General features: G+C 39.8%; 1 protein-coding gene across 5 annotated transcripts in view; it reads right to left on the bottom strand.

Moving 5' to 3' along the window:
• Window positions 1–16054: 16054 nt before the first annotated feature.
• Window positions 16055–21063, bottom strand: part of mctp2a (multiple C2 domains, transmembrane 2a) — a 156843-nt gene continuing 151834 nt past the window's right edge. For all 5 annotated transcript variants that reach the window (XM_085913666.1, XM_085913667.1, XM_085913660.1 and 2 more), the window contains 3 exons: window positions 20759–20791; window positions 16647–16750; window positions 16055–16242 (listed from right to left, as the gene is read on the bottom strand). The gene's annotated coding sequence lies outside the window, so the exon portion shown is untranslated. The remainder of the gene's footprint in view (window positions 16243–16646; window positions 16751–20758; window positions 20792–21063) is intronic.

The raw sequence follows: 21063 nt of genomic DNA, 5'->3' as shown, positions 1-21063 counted from the left end.
AATGTAAATGTTCTTTCTTTTTATTGGGTGAGTGGAGGGACTCGAGGGCGGGGGGGTTGTATAGATATAATCTGTGCGTTCACTACACACAAGCCCTTGTATTTAAAGACACACATTCATACACACGTACACTCACAGACACACACACACGCACAGACACTCAAAAAAGACACAAATAAGTGAAAATTCATCTTCATATGAGGACTTAGAAACAGGGTGAGCAGGTTTTTATGGGGTGCTTTGCAGTGTGCGTGCGTGCCTGTGCCCGTGTGTGTGTGCGCGCGCGTGTGTGCGCACGCGCGTGTGAGCAATTAATTACACACACGTATAAAAATTAATTAAGAAAAAAAAAACGGAGCACACAACACACACACTGTACGCACGCACACACGTGGACCAGAGAATGATACATGATTGTAATTATGAACCCACCTTTTTTATATAAATATATAAAAAAATATATGACTGCAGGGTATTGATAACGTATAGATACTTTTTTTTTTTAAATGATGATCATGATGATGATGAATTCATTGCAAGTGATACCTGTGAGTGTGTGTGCGCGTGAAAGTTTCTAATAGTTGAACACGATTCTCGTTCGTTCGTTCGTTCGTTTGTTTTGTGTTAGCTTATTGTACAACGAGCATTCTGCTGTAAATTTGTTCTTGGTATTAAATTATAATTTATGAATTTGATATCTTTTCATGGCTTTTTTCCTCTCTCACTTCTTTTGTGATGAATGGATGAATTTGGATTCGTTCCTCCTCCTCACTTTGTGTCTATTAGACTTTTTAATTGTCCAGCTTTAGAGCATCTCCCCCAAAAAGTCACCACAAAATTTCTATCCTCCTAGAAAAAAAAGTTTCCAGAGGTTTTGGGGAGTCCTTGTGGCTTTTTATTATTAGCAGTGTAACTTCTACTGCTGCTGCTGCGGCTGTGTTGCGCATGCGTACTTGCTCTACTAATGATGACTCGGTTAATGGGCGTCATTTATCGACTATCTGCAATAGTTATGACGTCACCAAAAGACGTTTTTCGGATCGATCACAGAATGGTCGTGACCGCGTTCTTATCATTATTATTTCCATGATTATTATTATTATTATAACTCACCCCACGTCTCATATTCACGGCCCTGCGCGTAAGTGACGTAATACGTGAGGCGATATTTGTTTTCATTTGATTACATTTAAAAACCAACTTTTAAACATTCTTACGTTTCGTGCACAATAGGAAGATATTTTTTATTACTTTTATCAACCGCCCAAATTATCCTAAATTATACTTGTTACTTTTTTTTTAAGTGACATCATGGTAACGTGAGTGTTACTGGTAACATTTTCTCCATCATATGACGTCCAATTTGCACACACACTGAGTGGAGGGAGGTCAGGCCATAAATGTAAGAAAACATCGCCATCTACCCGTCGTTCTCGAAAGTGCACACACCTCGTGAACTGAGTGACCAACACGCTCTCACCCACGGAGCAACTTTTTGGGTGTGCTCGTAAAGATTGTGAGCTGCAAACTTAATTGATGCATCTGCTACATTGTAACGCACTGGGGACACTTCATTAGGTACGCCTGATGACGTCCTCAATTAGACGCGTAGGAGAAGAAATGACGGAGAAATTGTGAGGCGAGTTTATGTGCAAGCGAACCACATGAGAGGCCAAAATAGCTGACAGGTGTAAATCATGATGCGCCACGCTCGATATATTTATATTTGGGATTGTTCAGTAAAAAAACGAAAAACTCTAAATGGAGTGTTGTTTTCTTGTTAAGGTAGAAATGTAGCATTGAAATAGTGCAAGTGTGCCTAATGTGTATTAACTTTTAACTATTAACTTTCAAACCAATTTTGAATTATTTCTCAATTATTTCTGTAAGCGTTGCTGATTCTCGTAATAAGTGGAGGAAATTGACAGTTGGTGTAAAAATGGGAGTTTATAAAATAGAGTGGGAAAAAATGACTGTTGATTTTACACGATGTTTTTTTGTCATATCATCCTGAGCTTGATTTATTTTTAAGTAGATGTTACTAAAAATGAATTTTAATCCAGATTATGGTTGTAAATTAAATTTTACACATAATTTTTTTTTCAGTGTCCACGCCAAATAAACACACGCGCACATTGATTGCCAACCAATCAAAAATTTTCTTGTTTGTAAAGGCGCCCCCCACACTTTGGTGTTTTTAGACAACCTTGAGTTTCACTTTCTTCTTTTTATTTTCTATAATAGATGGAGAAAAGACCAAACCAAATTTATACAGACGATAGTTGGTTAAAATGTCACGCACACGCACAGTAGCACTGCATTATTTATTTAGTCTTGCATTTACAACCAGTGCTCAGAATGACACTTAACGCATTGGAAAGCCTTCATAAATGTGTTATTATTATAATTATTATTATTATTATTATTCTTGGGTCATTTATCGCAGCCAATATTTTTTTTATTTTATTTTTGCCAGTTTGAGGGTGTATCCCACGGAAGAATTTGGGAAGCATGTTCATGTGTGATGTAGAACAAAAACTTTATTTAGATAGTGTCCTTTAAAATAACCAGTAAATAAATACGATTATTTTTATTTTTAAATAACTTAATATACAGATGATCATTTTTTGGATAGTCCACATTCATTTGTTCATCACCAGTCCTTATGATTTGCCCCCCACAGATCACGTGTGACATGTCACCCACTACCTAAAAAAAGCAGAATACAGATAAATAAATAAATAAATAAATAAATAAATAAATAAATAATGTATTGCACAGGTTCTGGTCATAACTAAAAATTATTGATAGAGCCTCCAATAACCACCAAAACCATCAACATATATTTTGAAGCTGGTTTTAGGTTTTCACTCCACACGAATTGCCAGTTTGAAGAATTTGAACGCATGTGGCATTCAGCCTATTTCAGGAAAAAAACTAAAACATCTCCAATTGGAGACTCCTCAAACCGTTCAGATAGAGGAGGCCCTGTGGGATGCGTTGAATGTACAATTTTTTGACGTCAAAACCAAACCAAACAAAATTTGTCTCGAAGCGAGTTGTGCTCAAAATCTATTGCTTTAATTTGGGCTTGAATATCATCATTATAATAATCCATTATCGTCGTTGTTCTTATGACCACAAACAAGCCACGCCTTCACACCCACAGGTGAAAAACAGCACAATAATTCAGAGTTCAGGAAAAAACGTTAATTGTTGATTTAGTTTTTTTTATAATTCACTTTGTGCAAATCAAATGTGTTAAATATGTTCTTATTTTCAAATGTTTGTCAAGAAAATGTTTGGTTATCGTTTTTTTTTGTTGTTGTTGGTAAAATGGTCGTGATATATTCAATCTCTGGAGCCTTTTACCTTGTCATTTGGACGGAATAGAAAAAAAATGAATGCGAAATATACCATTTACATTTATCATAGAAAATATCAAAATCCTAATATTTATTCATCTTTAAAAAAGAAAACAGTCGTGCCATTTGATCACACACCAAATGTCCAATGCATTTTATTTGCTTCCACTGCCATGTAAAAAATTAGAACAAACATAAATGTATGTCCTAGAACTAAAGTGAGTGATAAAAAAAAATCCATCAATTGTTGTGAGGACTCAAAGAGTGAGTTGGGAGCCTGTAAATGTGCTGATGATGTACGCTCAATTGTGGAGATGACATTACAGGAGGAGAAAGAATACACTCGCCCCTCCCTGCTTGCCTCTCCCCCTCGTCCTCCATTCTCGTCCCCCCGCCGCCGAGTGACCCCCACAGGACCCGGTGAGTGGCGCCGGGCCCCGCTGCACTAATAACTTGCAAGTGGCGACCACGGTGCTCATGCAGGGCCGGCTGAATGCATGGTGGTGCACTACTGGTGGCGTGCTGCAGAGGGCGCGCTTCAGCACCTTTCACCTGTCTGCTCGCTCTTTCACCCGCTCTTTCACTTGCTTGCCTTTTTAATCTTCATTTTTCTCTTCATATATTACAAAATTGTTATTTTTGTCACTTTTAGAAAAAGAAAAAATAATTTATAAAACAAAGAAATTGCAGGAAATCTTTTTTAATTCACTTTTATTCCATCCAAGCAATTTACAAATAAAAGGACGCATTTACTGACGTAATGTTCTAAAGTATTACATGGATGGTATAAATGTGACAATTACATGCAGATGCATCTTAATAATTGACACTATGATGGGAAACGGAATCTAGTCCAGTAATTCAAACTATAGTGAAATATTCCACGTTACAAAAAGGCCGATTGGCCTTCTGAAATTACATTTAATCGACAGGTATAATTTAAGTTTCACTTTTTAAAAATTCATCCACACAATATTTTCTACCGTATTATGTTGGGTGGCTGACAATTATTTCTAGTTCACCTCGACTAGGTTCGATGCCTTCGTTTTATTTTTTTTAATTCATCGAAATTCATACTTGCTTAGAAACCATGTTTAGTTTCTATTTTTCCTCATGCGTTTTGTTTCTTTTAATCATATTGACAGCTACAACGGTGAAAAGGTGTCTTCAAAAGGTCAAATATTTGTTCAATTGTACAAGTTTTTTTTGCTCCAAGCTTTAAATGATGCATTTCCTCCCATAACTGCAGTTTATTTTCATGGCTGTGCGTTTATAATAATTTGTTCGATTCTAACGAAATTAATCCATGTGCCACATTTGTCTGTTTTTTAAATAACAACGTCCGCTAATGTCAAGACTGTGTGCATTCTCCCTCAAATAATTGGAATATACTGAATTGTAAGATTAGAAATACAAATGAAGAAAAAGATATCATAAAGCCTTAATTCCAATTAGATGAATGAATGAATGAATAAAATAAGACCTTTGTGTCAGCATTATGTCAAATATTATCATTGAATGGAAAAAATGCAGTGGATTTTGAAGTTCATTAGAAAACAAATGATAGTGTAGTTTACGTCTTTAAATTTCGACATCATGTGTACACATTTGTTTCAAACTATTTAAATTGATGGCACAAAATGAAGAAACTCCTAACGAATGTAATACAATTAAATTGGATTAAATTTACAATTTTCTCGCTAAATGTCAGCATTATTAATAATGACTTATTTTCTTTACTAAAGTAGCCTAGCTTCAACATGTTTGATTAAAAAAAAAAATCAAAATGGAGCAAACACAATGTCTTTAATTATAAGAATGTTTAAATGTCAGTGTTGCTCACATTTTTGCTGGGATCTAAATGCAAATGACAATTTCAAATCTGCAAACTTGAAAATTGTCCACAAAATGTCATAGTTCTTTTAATGAACAAAGTAAACTTTACATCTGCATTTTTTGACATAAAAACGAGAACCACGCCATGAATATCTTTAAATTCAACTTAGTTACAATAAACTGCATTGTAAAACAAATAAATTTATTTTGCGCTACTAATTCAAAAAGATGAGGTGCCATTAAAATGAAGCAAATCATGCTTTCAACTTTTCAGTTGGACTTTTTTTTTTTTGTGTGTGAAATTCCCAAACGTTCAAAGTCAAAGCGTTTTGTTGCTGTTTTACTTTTCTACGAGGCTTGATTTTGTTGTTGTTGTCTTGTCTCCTCGATCGTGCATGTGGATTGTGTGGCGGCAGCGGCGGACAATAACACGCCAATTGTCCAGGTTTTGTGACCCAGCAAATGCGAGGGGGGCTCTCGTGGCTTTGCTATGTAATTATGCAAAACACTTTGCATAAAGACTTTGCCATCCGATCTAATGATAGGAGCCCTCTTGCCTTGCATGCGTGGAGCCAACCAGCCGCTGCCGCTTTTACTGCCGCGCTGCACAAATGACAATCCAGCAGGTAATGCGATTGTTTTTGTGTTTCTAGGAGATCGATATAGCACTGATGCATTCAAATACAGTCGTGTACATGAAAGTCTAGACACCCTCAAAGGACAAGAAATGAGATCAAGCGAAATCATTTGAAAACATTTAATACCATCCAGAGGCGGAGCTAGGTGGTGGCCATTAGGGAAGATGTAGGTTGATATTTTTTTTCACTTAATGACTGTTTCCACTGTTTTCCATTCTATATTTAATTCATTGGATATTCATTTGTTCCTGATGGTAAAACAATGAAAGCTCTCTGATGATTCAAAGAGTCAGGAAAAGCCTACTAGAACAGTTGAAGTTTATTTTAGTTACTTGGTTACTAGGTGTGTGCTGACTATAGTTTTTTTTTTTTAACTTCCTCTCGTGAAAAAATCTGCTTGTTTAGTGGAAAAGATTTAGAGAGAATTTGGTCTCATTTTCTATTTTACAAAAACCTGATTTGACTCTTTATATCCACTCTTGCGTTTAAATGAGCTCATGTTTGTGCTCCAGTGTTGTGTTCAATAACAATTACGCTATTTTTTTTCTCAGTGTCTTGAATGCAATAGCAGCGATTTTGGAAGCAGCCTTACGCGATCCGTGTGACATCCACGCATGTTTTTCCTGGCCACGCTTTTCCCCCCAAGCCCTTGAGGTGCACTCCGCCATGCATGTGTGCACTTAATAAACACTTGCAGAGGTGTGAATCTGAGAGCTTTTGCAGTAAATGAAGTGCCAGAGGAGCCGGCGAGGAATAAAGACCCGCAGCTGTCAGGGGTCACAAGCGGGCCGAGATTGCTTCCAGACCAAAAGAAAGAAGAAAACACATGTGACACACGTGAAGACTGCTGCATTTCGACAAGAGATGAGTGAAGGATGGAAGGGAGAAGACGTGAAGGAACGTGATAGATGAATCAACTTGCATTCAAACGTGGTAAACCTGTCATACATGGATTTTCTTCCAAGTGGAAAAAGTGCATAGAATTCATGTCGGGTTTCAAACTAGGGTTGGAGTTTCAAAGTAGGGTTTCAAACTGGGGTTAGGGTTTCTAACTAGGGTTGGATATTGATGCTATCACTGATACTGTGTTTTTGTCAATTCTATTCTTCATTTGTTAATGTTCCAGGTTAAGTTAACCTAAATAGGGTTAGCTTAGCATAGCTTTCAGAGCAAATTGTGACTTTGAGAAGAAAGCCCGCGTGGTGTTAGAGAGCTCTGATCTGGGCCGTGACAGCTTTTGGTCCAATCAGACAGTTGAACATGCCGCTCCCACTGTCACTTTCAATTTTGGTGTGACCCCGCCGTGGCGGGATGGGGGAGAAGTGTCACAACGTACGATTGAAGGCTCGTATTATCCATCCGACAGCTTCACTCATCTGCACGTAATGACAACAAGAACGTAAATACCAAAACGAAAGAAAATTCCACTGACTGTGTATTGTAAGGCTTTTATTTTGAAAATGACCACGTATAGTCAGGCTTTTATTTGGAAAAAAAAAGACCATTTATTGTATTGATACACAAACAATAAAAGAAACCATAGCAACACAGCTTTGTGAAACTAGATGGAGCGCTAATGTGTGTGAAAGATGCCATGCTAGCTTTGATATATGAATTGTGGTGGGTGAAAAAAACAAACATACCATATTGTATTTCTACAGTTTATATATCTAGATCCACTATTCATACTTTTGCCATGTGTTGATGACATCATCGATGGTCTGGCATTTCCCCATGTTGCGCTTGTGTGTGTGTGCGAGCGCTAATGAATTGTGACTAGGAGACTGGCTGGCTCCCGCCGCTGACCTCGGCTATTATTAGTGTGACCTCCCTTTGGCTTGACCAACAATAGCAAACAAAAAAACTGTTTTTGATATGATTGCAGGGAGTACACTCGGGCTGATGAATCTGTACGGGTAAAGCATCCGTAGAATACAACTTTTGTTAATTGCTGAGTTTCAGTGCAGCCCTGTGAATAGAAAAGACTTTTTTGTGGCTTTGTCCACACGCCTTGCCTGCTCCGGGATTTTTGGGTTTTCATCAGTGGTGGTAGTAGCAGTAGCATTGGAACAATGTGACAGCTATAAATCTTTTTAAAGCTCACTCCAACTGCATCCCCAGATAGGAAAACGAAACCTCAACTGTCAAATGGTGTTTGAATAATACCTAAAATTAAATCACAAAAAGGGAAGAACATATAGTGACTTATGGGACAATGTTTCCCCCCCCTCCAATTTCTTTGTCTTTGACATAAAATAGTCACATCAAATTTCATTATAAGTAATCCATCCAGCTGGACTCGAACCCGCACACTCTGAAATGTGAAGCAGACAGACTAACCAGTGCGTCGCCATGCCAAATCACATTTGTTCTAATATTCTATTTCTTACATAATAATGTTCACGAGGCACGTGCAGGCTTGGCATGGATTAAATGAAGCAGCAGGAAGGAGTCACATGACGACACCTGTCGTATCGCCACACATGATTGGCCATTCATCTGCGCCGCTGACCTCGCCCCCTTTCTGTTCCTCCCCATGACCACCGCAGTCAATAAGGTTCACTAAAAGGTTTGTTATGGCCAACCATTTACGTGGGTGGACTTTCACACAGAGCACACACCGAGGGGGCGGATCGGGTCGCAATTAAAAAGCCAATCATTAGACCTTGGCTGACATTTTAAGCACGGAGCAGCAGCAAAAAAAAAAAAAAAAGCTTATGAAGACCCTCATCCAAAGTGATATGTTGACGATGATTTTTTTTTATTAAAAGAAAAATATAGAGAAATAATAGAAAAAAAATGCCAGTCAATTTAAAATTAAAAAAAGAGAGAAAAAACGTTAAAAATACCAAATGTACACCATACATGTTCACTTGATTATAAATAACATTTTGACATATTGAATGAAAACACAACAATAGTCTCAACACACGACATGAAGAAAAGCATGAAGAAATTTCCACTAGCAAAGCATGAGCGGTGCAGAAGAGAATCTGCTGATGTGCTGACAATGTGCTAAATGTGTCCGAGTTGCACCTTTGACCTCTGCTTTAAGAGGGAAATGATGGAAGTCATCATTCTCATCCTGGGGGGGGTAATTATGGGATAGATGATGACTTGAGCTCCAAATGTTGTTGTCAACTGGAGCTATCCTTTCTCATTTTTCTCACAATAGCAAATCTTTTTATTGTTTTAACCACCCTTTCTTTTTTTTTTTTTTAAATTGCTGGCCACATTTGCACTCCGCCGTCCTTCCCCTTTAATTTTGCAATTTTCTGTTTTTTTTTTTTTTTTTTTAGTGACTTTTTCTTCACAAGCACAACACGCGAGGACGACCGTATTGATTGGCAGCAAGTCCACGCACGCACTCGTCGACTCCTCGGCGAGCTGGTTGGCATTTCATTATAGACGAGAGCAAGAGATAAGTGCCCACAAGGAGCGCGCGATGAAATGTAGCGTTGCTAAGAGACGGACGGCGAAGGCGCCAAACTTTAATCAGAATGCTCGACTCTGACCTTTATGCTTATGAGCTTGTGACAGCTGTGAAACAGAAAAAATAAATCAAACAATAAATAAATCAAATGTCTCCATTGTTTTCCTTAATTTTGATGTAGAATCAAAGACAAAAAAAATTCTAACAGTGCTCTTATTTCTTTTTTTTAAACTTTCCACGGGGCGCCTCTGGGTGAGTTTTGGGCAAGACTTTTGTAGGTGACCTCCAATGCTTTTCATCTGACATATTTGGTGACATGGAGATGAAGCGGTTGCATGACATTTGGCGGCAAGATTATTCACATGTGAGACCTGGACGTGGAGCATCTTTCTTGACCCGAGTGTCATTTAACACAAGCGTGATAATGATGCTATGGAAGGAGGGGGTTTGCTTACACAAAGGCCAGGCGAGGTTGTGACCTGCCAGAAAGGCCCTATTGGGTCCATCTGAAGAGGACGCCGATAATGGCCTTTAAGGTTTCTCCCGCCCCCTCCCACTGCCACCGCAGTCAATCAATAGAGCGCTATGAGGTTACTGTATGTGCAATGGTGAGCTAGCTGGACGCCAGCTAATTGGTAGGTAAGCAAGTATACTCTAGCGTTAGATGAAATCCATTCAAACAATGCTGTAGATCAGGGGTGTCAAATTCATTTTTGTCGCGGGCCGCATCGTAATCATAGTTTCCTTTGTAATGGCCATTATGACTGTCAACCCAAATAAATGTATGAATGTCAAATATTATATACAGTATAACAGTGACGTGCGGTGAGGTTCATGACTGAGAGGCAATGACATCCCCCCCCAGTGATGTGAACGATTTGTTCAAAAGAATGAAATCTTTCAGTGAACGAGAGTGAACGAATCACTTCCGAAGGTGTGGCACTTTTCACTTTCATTTAAGCTTTGACCATGATCTTTCCCTAATGAATTGGCCTGTTATTAAGAACACCTGAAAATGGCGGTGTACCTAATGTAGTGTCTGAGTGATGTCACAGATCAAACAGCCAATCAGAAAGTGGGGGGTTGTTCGGGTGTGGCACTTTTCACTTTCATTTAAGTTTTGACCATGATTTTTCCCTAATGAAGTGGCCTGTTATTAGGAACAGCTGAAAATGGCGGTGTACCTAATGGAGTGTCCGAGTGACGTCACAAACAAACAGCCAATCAGAAAGTGGGGGGTTGTTCGGGTGTGGCACTTTTCACTTTCATTTAAGCTTTGACCATGATCTTTCCCTAATGAATTGGCCTGTTATTAGGAACACCTGAAAATGGTGGTGTACCTAATGTAGTGTCTGAGTGATGTCACAGATCAAACAGCCAATCAGAAAGTGGGGGGTTGTTCGGGTGTGGCACTTTTCACTTTCATTTAAGTTTTGACCATGATTTTTCCCTAATGAAGTGGCCTGTTATTAGGAACACCTGAAAATGGCGGTGTACCTAATGGAGTGTCCGAGTGACGTCACAAACAAACAGCCAATCAGAAAGTGGGGGGTTGTTCGGGTGTGGCACTTTTCACTTTCATTTAAGCTTTGACCATGATCTTTCCCTAATGAATTGGCCTGTTATTAGGAACACCTGAAAATGGTGGTGTACCTAATGTAGTGTCTGAGTGATGTCACAGATCAAACAGCCAATCAGAAAGTGGGGGGTTGTTCGGGTGTGGCACTTTTCACTTTCATTTAAGCTTTGACCATGATCTTTCCCTAATGAATTGGCCTGTTATTAGGAACACCTGAAAATGGTGGTGTACCTAATGTAGTGTCTGAGTGATGTCACAGATCAAACAGCCAATCAGAAAGTGGGGGGTTGTTCGGGTGTGGCACTTTTCACTTTCATTTAAGTTTTGACCATGATTTTTCCCTAATGAAGTGGCCTGTTATTAGGAACACCTGAAAATGGCGGTGTACCTAATGGAGTGTCCGAGTGACGTCACAAACAAACAGCCAATCAGAAAGTGGGGGGTTGTTTGGGTGTGGCACTTTTCACTTTCATTTAAGCTTTGACCATGATCTTTCCCTAATGAATTGGCCTGTTATTAGGAACACCTGAAAATGGTGGTGTACCTAATGTAGTGTCTGAGTGATGTCACAGATCAAACAGCCAATCAGAAAGTGGGAGGTTGTTCGGGTGTGGCACTTTTCACTTTCATTTAAGTTTTGACCATGATTTTTCGCTAATGAAGTGGCCTGTTATTAGGAACACCTGAAAATGGCGGTGTACCTAATGGAGTGTCCGAGTGACGTCACAAACAAACAGCCAATCAGAAAGTGGGGGGTTGTTCGGGTGTGGCACTTTTCACTTTCATTTAAGCTTTGACCATGATCTTTCCCTAATGAAGTGGCCTGTTATTAGGAACACCTGAAAATGGTGGTGTACCTAATGGAGTGTCCGAGTGACGTCACAAACAAACAGCCAATCAGAAAGTGGGGGGTTGTTCGGGTGTGGCACTTTTCACTTTCATTTAAGTTTTGACCATGATCTTTCCCTAATGAAGTGGCCTGTTATTAGGAACACCTGAAAATGGCGGTCATGGTCAACGCTTAAATGAAAGTGAAAAGTGCCACACGTGCCCTCACCCCCACTTTCTGATTGGCTGTTTGATCTGTGACGTCACTCGGACACTCCATTAGGTACACCGCCATTTTTAGGTGTTCCTAATAACAGGCCACTTCATTAGGGAAAGATCATGGTCAAAGCTTAAATGAAAGTGAAAAGTGCCACACCCGAACAACCCCCCACTTTCTGATTGGCTGTTTGATCTGTGACGTCACTCAGACACTTAATTAGGTACACCGCCATTTTCAGGTGTTCCTAATAACAGGCCACTTCATTAGGGAAAGATCATGGTCGAAGCTTAAATGAAAGTGAAAAGTGCCACACCCGAACAACCCCCCACTTTCTGATTGGCTGTTTCATCTGTGACGTCATTCAGACACTCCATTAGGTACACCGCCATTTTCAGGTTTACCTAATCACAGGCCACTTTATTAGGGAAAAATCATGGTCATAGGTTCACAGAAAGTAAAAAGTGCCACACCCGCCCTCACCCCCACTTTCTGATTGGCTGTTTGATCCCGTTGTCCAAATCAAACCTTTTAACTCCGGAGTTGCTCTTCCTTTACCGATGACCTCCTTTTTCGACCGAAAATCCATAGTTGAAAATTGTTTGGATCTGTAACCCACCATTGTAAAACGAAATGTAAAAACAAAAACAAACAAAAAAAAAACAACAACAATGTAAAATGAAATAAATGGACGACTGCTTCTCAGTTGTTCACTGTAAATTTTATTTGGAGATCTCTTATTGTACAGGTAAGCACATGAAGCATCCCGGGATCACTAGCACGCACTGCCATAAAGCTGGAGAACCTTTTTTCGTAGCCTCCGGAAGGTCTCTTCTCAAAGCCGTTTTATTCATCTAAAGAAACACAACGTTACAGACAGATGACAAAAAACACAAGACATTATATATGTCATCTTCAATACAGAAATTAGTTAATTTAGCCACACTTAAATAGGGACATAAAGACAGAGATCAGTTTATGTCTAACTGCATAGCCTGTCAACATAGGCAGCCGTGTGATTACGCAATCCTCAGAGGAGGCTAGACAGGAAGTTATATATATTACACTCTGGGCTAAATTTGGCCCACGGACCACAGTTTGACACACCTTCTATAGATTATTGATCTCCAAATATGATTTGATCAGGCCAATTAAACGCTCCATTCATTAACTGTTTACTTCCGTGTTGAAGTACATCACATCCATAGAGGAAACATCCCACTTGAAATGTATATGGAGACAGATTGAAAAAATGCAAATGGAAATTGGGCACTTGGACATACAGTGTAAATCCATCTGAAGATCCCAGTCCTGCTGTGGTGCTTGCAGAGCCACAGGGAGGGAGGGAAGGTGGACCGAGGTGAGTAAAGGGAGCGCCGTTCAAAGCCAGCCTTGTCAATAGTACTCACAGTGGGCCAGGAGAGTGTAATAGCACTTGGCTGATTCCACATTGATATCATATAATCCAGTGTGCCCCCGTTTCAATATCATATTTATCTAACCTGCTGGGGGACAGGCTAAGGGGCGGTGGCGTCCCCGCTGCTCGGAGCAGACACGCTACACGGCGCCCTCGTGTATTCTTATTGATTACTCCCAACCGCCTGACACCGTAATTTAACTCAGCGGGCGCCGCACTTTAATGCTGGAATTCAAACATTCCAGCCACACTTGAAGAGACAAAAAAAAAATGGACAGTTTCAAAATGTGCAGAGCCCTCTCTTAAATGGGATCTGAGGGGAGTGGATCATTTCATGTTCAGTGTCTTTTTTTTCTTTTTTTTTTAATAGTCTCATTCACTGGCTTTAGGAAATAATGTGATAGTACAAAAATTGGTTCATTCTCAGCACACAGAGTTCATATTTGGGAAAATAAAATGGGACAATGAAGCTTTCTCTGGTTTGATACTTGAAAAAATATGGGTCACTCAATGTGAGCCACTCTATGCTTCATCATTAAAAAATTAGATAAACAATTTGTAATGGTTGTAATTAAAAAAAACTATATGAATTATTTTCATCCTAATTTAAAAGAAAATATATTATGATGCAAAAAAAAAATCTATTTTCAGTTTAATTTTTTTATGGTGATCCATATGTTTTTTACGAGTTTTATGTAATGGACTTTCAATAAATAAAAAATATTCCATACATAAACTTGGGTGACAAATTAAATTCTGATCACTTTTTGTCAAACTGCTGGAAAAAAATTGACCCCAAAAATAAAAGTTCTCCAACACCACCTTTTTTTTTTGAGTCATTTAACATTGTATAATTATAAATCGTGTTTAATTAGTGTGCTCCAACCTAAATGAGCGATCCATAGTGCAGCTCAAACCAGCAGCATCAGCCAGGAGGAACGTGCATCAATGAACTGTCACGACTTTGTTTCCTTTAATGAGAGGAAAAGGATTTGATGTTAATGCTGTTGATCAGCACACAGGCTTCAATGCACCTAATTAACTACACACACAAAATAATCAATGATTAAAAATGATCTTTGTGAAAGTAGCACATTTATGTGTGCATTTGGCCAGCGGGCGGGCAGACGGGCGGCCCTGCAGTGTTGCAGGCTGTGCAGCAGAGCGCACTCCAGAGATCCATCCATCTCAATCGGAGGCTGCAGCTGACACCTTACAAAGAGGTACAATTAATAAGGGCATTATCCAGCGGTGGGCAACAATAGAGTCCCAACGCACAGACACCAACCTCGGGAGGCCCGATGATGAAGTGTGTGTGTGTGTGTGTGTGTGTTTGGAGGAAAAAGGGTCTGAGGGGGGGAAGGGTGTGACACGGTGGCTGAAAATTGGATGCATGACAAGCAATGTCTTCACACCATGAATCACTGAAAACATGTGAGGATTGACAATTCAACCAGCAAGAACAGCTTCTCAAAATGTGTGCCCAAATATTTGACATAGCTAATCACCAATTATTATAATAAAATTTTATTACATTTCATTTAATATTTCATAAATTATTAAATTGATCTGTTGATGGAAACTATTTTTTATCCAGGGGACATTTTTTTTTCTTCCATCAAAATATGTAATTTTTTATTTAATTAATTAATCAATTAAACAATTTGTCTGTTTATTTGGCGTACACTTCAATTAGATATTTTATATTTAAACCAAGTCAGTGGTCATTTTAGTCAGAAACCAAACCCATGATGATGTTGCAATTAAACATTTCATCTTGACGCCTGAAATATTATATAAATATTTTTAAAACTATTTCGTCTAACATTGAGTAACTGAACTATAATCTCGGGTTAAAAATAATCAATTGCGAATTATTCTGGAGAAGTCTACATTAAGAAAATTGTCTCCATTAAACGAGGTCATTTAACGGATAGTAAAAAATGGACAGTATAAAAATAAAATAATAAAATGTATATATATAGATATATATATACACACAGACACACAGATATAGTATATAATTAACAGAGCTTTTGAGGTAATACTGTCACTAGGACATGGTGCCCAGATAGAGAGACAGAGAGGAAGGGCGAGAGAGTGAGTAGATCAATCAAACAAACAGGACAAGCGATGATGGCGCTGCCATCAAAGTGTCCTATTAGTGCAGCTTGAGCGCAGCATTGTGCTTCACAGGCGAGAGGGCGGGAACGGCACCGCGCTGACATTTACAGCAAAACCAGGGGTTGTTTGTGGTCACTGCACTGGAGACAAATGCCGGACCCCGAGGGTCAAGGGGTCACGGGCTACATTTCACCCGCAGCGGAGGTCCCTCTGTTGGAGAAGACAAACAGATAAAGGAGCCGAGGTGTGACGAGCTCCCGCTGTCGTGGAAATCAATGCGAGGACCGGAGAAGGAACTTGTACGTCTCCTCGAGTTCTTAGTCAGTCCTTTTTTTTTTTTTTCTTTATTCCCGCTCGGGGGAAAGGATGCGCTTGCTTATGGATTAACGGCGTGATCAATAACAAGATAGGAGGCTGTAAAACTGAGGAAAATTAATTCGAAATGCAGTCAAACTCTTATCGACCGGCGGCCAGGCTAGCAGGTAGCTGATAATCCGCCAATATTATGATGAGCGGCTAATCTCTCATTTTAAATATGACCTCCATCGCCGCATAATAAAAGTTGAGAGAGGCCACCCATTTTGTTGGGCGTCTAATCAGCCCGGAGATTTTCTCACCTATTCACCATCTCTGTCCGAGCTGCTAATCTTCTTCTCTGAGCCCCAGTCAATTAAAGCACTTTCATATCGTCACTGGCGGGGAACAAAAACACTCGCTGAACTTTGCTGCGGCATTTCTGTGACATCACCAGTCGCCAAGTCCAATTTTTTTTTTTTGCACAGGAGGATTTTTAGAGTAGTGACACCTGAAGTAAAAAAAAAAAGGAAATAAAACATGATTTTTTTTTTTTAGTGCTTTCTCTGGACATCATAAGATGCTGCCAAAGCATTAATTGGTATCAAGGAAGTATGCCCATGTGATGTTTTTATGACTGAGAGACAAATTTTGGTTCATTTTAGCCTCGGAAGTAAATTAAAGTATTATTTACTACTTTTTTTTTTTTTAAATCATCTGTAGCTAATTACTGTTACCTCAACACAGTTCATACTACAATACAGCTATCCAATCAGCGTCGTCTAATTTCATTCTAGTGGAGTGCAAATGAGACAATCATTTCGTGTCAATCCATCTCATCAACACATGAGGCTCACCTAAATATCATCTTAATTATTCCCCACTGAGATTGGCCAACTCCAAGCTGTCACTCACCCCATCCCTGGCGAGGACCAATCAAGGCTCACGGCCTCGCCACCGGGCGCCACTCGGGAGCGGGTCACCTCCGACTCACGGCCTCCCTTCATCGAGGCTACGAGCTGAGGGGGAGCATCAAAAGGAGAAAAACAAAGCAGGTTAATTGGTGATCAACACAGTGGGACTTTAATGAGGCTGGCTAGCCCGCGGCCGGGCTCGCTTCGCCTCGCAACTTTCCTCCGTTTTTTCTTTGATCGCCTTGGCTTGTTCCGTGTGTGTCATTGTCGCTCGTAATTACCTTTTGCGCCAAATGGCCGCCGTGAGAGATAGGTGTCTGTAATTAATAACATTTCCATAAATTTGAATGGCTAACTAGTCTCATTAGCCGCGCCCTTCTTCTTTTTTTTTTTTTTTGTCTCGCCTCGACTTCTCTTGTCATCTTTTTCCAACTCCGACGATATACAAACGTGCCACTTGATGCGCGCCACATTTTTTCCCCACTCATCCAATTTCACTTGCGGGTCAACACAAATTGTTGGAAGAATGGAAGTTTGTTTTTTTTGTTTTCAATTAAGTCAATCAAACTTTGATGAAGTGTAAACACGGAGGAACGGCGGCTAAACGTTATTGGCGCTTCCTGTTTTGGATCGCCGTCGTGTTGGCAGCGAGAGGGCCCGTGTTGTGTTCACTTGACAACTACAATTACACAAAGGAGTGTGTGTGTGTATGGGGAGGGGGTCTTTAAGGAAACACATTTGTTTTGATGACTTCCAATATGTGCCAAAGCTTTTATTGTGACACATACACAGGAAATAATTACGTGATCCCCAGTTGAATTTGTAAGATTGCTCACTTAAAAAGAACTGAACAGTCAAGCAAATCAGTTCAGAATGCAGAAAAACACACAAAGTGTGCAATTCATCCAGAATTTTGGCAGAGTGTCTGCCACACCTGTTTTGGGAATCCATTTCTCAAATCCCAATTTTGATACCGCCGGCAAGACGAAAAAAGGCTCAAAACAAACAATCAGCAACATCTGCCATCAATGCTTATTTCCCGCCATAAAACGTTTTCACCTACTCTTCATCGCCAATCTGTGGTTTATCGTAATCAATAAACATTTTGAGAATTTCTTCGCAAGTGAGCAAATCACCAATCACGAGTCGGCGTCATTTTAAAGCCAGGAAACATAAGCGGCTCTCACTAATGCGAGCGTATTAATAATTCATTCTCCATTAAAGACGAGTAGACTCTTCCATATCCCGTCAAGATTGTAATCTGTGTGTGTTTACCTGCCGTGAGTGAAAATGAGGCTTTTGCTCAATGATAGCAGGCGAGGCGAGTCTTTGTTGATGCCACTCTATAATCTGCTGGAGAGCAGCCTATCATTAGAGCGGGCGGCGCCCTATTAGACTGACACGGATGCGATGTGGGAGCAATTGATTCTGAGCGTCAATCAGCAGGCGGCCGAGAAGTGGCTTGTTTGTGCCGTTCGTGCTTCACAACAACCGCTTTGGGAAAGAACAGCACCAAGAAGGAGGAAGTCATTAACCGACTCTTCCTCCTCTTATGCTGTGTTGAACACAATTGCGATTGGAATATTTTTGCTCCCTTGATCAATTCTAGACTTCAATTTGTACACTTAGGAATCAATCAATACACCAATAAATAAATAAATGAACAAATACATAAATAAATAACAATCATCAATCTGATCAGAAGTTGGACCAATCTATTTTAAAATTGATTTACAATTTTTTTTTTTTTTTAATCAATGAGGGAAAACTAAGCAGCATCCCCCTTCCTCCTTGCTTTGCGTCTTTATCGGCGGACATCTGAGCCCACTTGGAATGAAAGTCGCAGCTGGAAGGAGAGAGTACATCTCCCTGCTAAAAAGGGAAGGGTCCCACCTGATTAAGAAGGGCAGGGGAAAGACTTTGGCAGGCCAATGGGAAGGGGTCAAGGATAGACACCCCCCCCCCCCTCCTTTCCCACCCACCACTGTCATTTTTCTATGACGGCCCCCTCCCCTCGGGTCAAAGTTGAGGCCGACTTTTCATGAACAGAGCGCTCCGACGTCAAACACGAGATTAAAGCGGCACGGTGGCATCTTGCGAGGGGACCAAATGAAAATATCAAGCGCTAAGCCTCATCCCCCCCCCCCCCCCTCCGCCTCCCCGATTGTGAAAAGCCAGGGACAGGTATTTCATATTAGAGAGGCAGCCTAGTTAGCAGAGGTGGGCCTGCTGCTTTCCACACTCTCAGCGCCGGTCAAAAGGCCAGGCTGGCTTTGGAATTGCTTTATTGCTGCAATATATTACAGTAGAGGCCCGCGCAAGCAGCTTATTAAGGAGGCAGCCAAGAGATGCCCTCCTGACACACACACACACACACACACACACACACACACACAGCACCTCGCAAACTTTCTTACAGCGCAGAATGAAATGATGCCTTTTTTTTTTTAAATAAAGATTTTGATTAATGAAAGAATCTATACAATGATTCCACTGTGGTTATTACAAAGAAGCCATGTCGGAAAAAAATATATGAGAATTGATTTTCTTGCTGACAAAATAAAGTTGCAAAATTAAAGTCAGTTCATCCATCCATCCATCCATCCATCCATCCATCCATCCATCCATCCATCCATCCATCCATCCATCCATCCATCCATCCATCCATCCATCCATCCATCCATCCATCCATCCATCCATCCATCCATCCATCCATCCATCTATCCATCCATCCATCCATCCATCCATCCATCCATCCATCCATCCAATTCTAAGATGCTGAAAAAAAAAATAGACAAAATCCCTACTTTTGCTTTTTTAGCGGAACAAAATAGATAAAGGCTAAAAAAAAAAAAAATCCCGACGCGCCTGTTTTTCCTCCTGGCACGTCCGTATTTCTAATCATAAATTATAGTAAGACATGAGCTGATCTGGAAGGCTTTTCTCTAATCCCCACACCCCCGCCCCCCCCAGAAAGGGGGTCTTTACTGGAAGGCGAATTTTGTGATGGAGCGGGCCCCAGTTGCACAATGTTTCGTCGGGCTACAGCATTCAAGCTTAAGCCAACTTATCAACTACATTCAAAGCACATCCATTGAGCTACGCTGCGACCAGACTTTTTTTTTTTTTTTTTGCAGATCTATTAGGAATACTCTTATCTGTATTTAGCATATGCTGTGTGTGTGTGTGTGTGTTTGGCAGCTTTGGCCGGATTTACACTCAAAACACCTCAAGCTATTCTTGAGCGAAAACTGCTGATAACATTGGCAAAACTTGTGCAGACAAGCACAAAAAGATAAATTCATTTGACAAACCGTCATATCGGTTTTATTTACATTCTGCTGCTTTTGTCCATAAAAAAAAAATACAATTTAGCATTTAAAATGGTGGGTTTGTTGATTTATTTTTTTGTGTTAAAGGTCACAGGTTTTTGTGCATTATCTTGTTTTTATGGTCGAGAATTGAAGGAGGGGAGGCGCGTGAAAGAAATGTTGCAAGTTAGCAGGAACTTTTTTCGCGGCAATTGAGCCACGGCTAATCCGAGCGTGAAGCCTTTCAGTGGGAAAAAGCCCTGCTGCAAGACAGAGAGGAAAAAAAAAGAAAAATAATGCTGCGGCGGCAGAAAGTCTGCTCACAAAAGCCGTAATTGCACACAGCACCGCTAATTAGGCTTACATTTGCTTTTAACTACAATTAGTCAATAAAAGGGAAATTTTGATCCATGCACCAAATCATTAGGGGGAATTTTCTTTTTTTTTCCTCCCCAAAAATTATTTTAACACCGTTCTGTTATCTTTGATACACTGCAAAAAATAATGAATATGACAATTACGTCAGTCCTGTTTCGTTTTAATATTCCTATGTTTGCTCTCCAGTTATCTTTATTTTCAAGCAAGCCTTCTTTTTTTTTATCTCATGAGACCCATTTTTGCTTTTTTGGGGGGGTGGGGGGGGGCTTCGAAAGAGGAGTGCACATTCACAGTTTCCAAGCAGCAGTGTCCTCTCATACCTGTTGAGAACACTTTCATCCTATAATGGGGCTCATTAGCCACATTGTTAACGGGCGATGGGAGGGAGCAACATCATAGCTGATAATAATAATAGTTTACTTACTTCTTGAGAAAATACTGCCGCACAAAAACCGCCCTGCAAGAGAAAACACAATACAAATGATTAGTAAAAGAAAACTAGAAACTGTATATATCAATATATTATAACATTAAAGTCATGGTTTGTTTTTTTGGGAAAAGGTTGATCAAATAATAAAAGAAACAATCATATCATTTAGCATTTTTTTTTTATTTGTGAGACAGGTTATGATAAAGAAAGAAATGTCAGAATATTAAATTGACAAAACTATTTGAATATGAAAAAAGTAATATCACAAGACAAAAAAAAATATTTTTGACAATTGTGAT

This window comes from Syngnathus leptorhynchus, chromosome 6 (assembly GCF_054491065.1).
Source record: "Syngnathus leptorhynchus isolate UIUO chromosome 6, UIUO_Slep, whole genome shotgun sequence".
In the NCBI taxonomy this organism is placed as follows: domain Eukaryota; kingdom Metazoa; phylum Chordata; class Actinopteri; order Syngnathiformes; family Syngnathidae; genus Syngnathus; species Syngnathus leptorhynchus.
This window is presented reverse-complemented; position numbering and strand designations above follow the sequence as displayed.